We start from the raw sequence: 2,066 nt of genomic DNA on the forward strand, positions 1-2,066 counted from the left end.
TGTAGAGATTACTCTGAGCCCGAGCTATAGCTGATTGACGATCACAATATATGCGTATAGCTGGCACAGGTTTCTCCCACATAGGAATATCTTCCAAAAAAATTCTAAGCCATTCAGCTTCTTCTACTGCTTTGTCTAAGGCTATGAACTCAGATTCCATGGTGGATCTGGCTAACACTGTTTGTTTAGTAGATTTCCATGATATTGCTGCTCTTCCTAATGTAAAGACATATCCACTTGTGGATTTTGAGTTTTTAGAATCTGACATCCAGTTAGCGTCACTGTATCCTTCTAAAACTGCTGGTTCTTTACAATAGTGAAGCCCAAAATCTTTGGTGTAGCGCAAGTAATTGAGTACCCTCATTATAGCTTTCCAGTGTGTATGACCTGGATTACTTGTATATCGACTAAGTACGTTTACTGCATGCGCTAGATCTGGTCTTGTACAATTGGTCAAGTACATGAGACTTCCGATCACACGTGCATACTCGTTTTGTGAAACCGCTTCACCTGAATTCTTTGTCAAGTGCATTTGAGGATCTAACGGAGTTTTTGCCGTACTATTAGAGTAATTTTTAAACCTCTCTAATATTGTTTGAGCATAATGAGATTGGGTTAAGGTAATTCCGTTGGAGTTTCTTATAACTTTAACCCCGAGAATTACATCTACCAATCCCAAGTCTTTCATCTCAAATGTCCCTTTGAGCATATTCTTTGTTTGTTTGTTAATGTCTTTATTGCTTCCAATAATGAGCATATCATCTACATATAGACATAGCAAAACATACGCAATTTTTGTAGTTTTGTAGTCTACATATAGACATAGCAAAACATACGCATTTTTTGTAGTTTTGTAGTATATGCATTTGTCACATTCATTTATTTTGAAACCATTTGAAATCATTGTATTGTCAAATTTTTGATGCTATTGTTTAGGAGCTTGCTTAAGTCCATAAAGTGACTTTACAAGTCAGCATACTTTGTATTCCTGTCCGGGAACGACAAATCCTTCAGGTTGTTTCATGTAATTTCCTCTTCTAAATCACCATTTAGAAAAACGGTTTTTACATCCATTTGATGGATTTCTAGGTCTCTTAAGACTGTGATTGCTATCATTAGTCTTATTGATGTTAGTCTCGTTACTGGAGAATATGTATCAAAATAGTCCAAACCTTTCTTTTGTCGGAATCCTTGAACTACAAGCCTATATTTGTATTTTCCACCAAGTTTTCGTGTCATTATCCATTTATTTCCTAATGCTTTGCAGTCAGGTGGTAAATTTGTTATGTACCATGTATAATTTTGCATGATAGAATCAAATTCACTCCTGACAGCTTCGTTCCAAAATGGAGCTTCAGGTGAAGCCATGGCTTCTGCCAAAGTTTTTGGAACATTTTCTACTAAAAATGCCATTAGGAAATTTTCACCAAAAGATTTTTCCTTTCGAGCTCTTTTGCTTCTTCGAGGTTCATCTTTTTCTTCATTTTCTGAAATATCATTTATAGAAATCTCGACGTTTGTCTCAGTTTCTTGGTTCTTGTCATTGTCTCTTTCTTCTCGAGTTCGTTTTGAACCTTATTTTTCCTTATTTGGAAAAATATTTTCGAAAAAAATGCATTTCTTTATTCCATGACTGTATTTTCATGAATGTCTGATATTGCAGATTTATGTACCAGAAATCGATAAGCATTACTGTTATGCGCATATCCGATGAAGATGCAATCCACTGTTTTAGGTCCAATAGTGACCTTTTTTTGGTGGCGGTACCGCAACTTTTGCTAAGCACCCCCACACTTTAAGGTATTTATACGAAGGTAAATTACCTTTCTATAATTCATATGGAGTTTTGCCAGTTACTTTGTGTGGAATTTTGTTGAGGATATAATTAGTGGTAAGCAACGCTTCCCCCCCACATGTTATGGGGTAACCCAGATTCCTGCAAGTCTGCAACATTGCATTCATCATCTCTTTTAGAGTTCGATTCTTGCGTTCAGCAACTCCATTAGATTCTGGTGAGTAAGGAGCTGTAGTTTGATGGATTATTCCATGTTCCTTACAGAATGCAT

The sequence above is a fragment of the Brassica oleracea genome, chromosome C6 (assembly GCF_000695525.1).
Source record: "Brassica oleracea var. oleracea cultivar TO1000 chromosome C6, BOL, whole genome shotgun sequence".
Taxonomy (NCBI): domain Eukaryota; kingdom Viridiplantae; phylum Streptophyta; class Magnoliopsida; order Brassicales; family Brassicaceae; genus Brassica; species Brassica oleracea.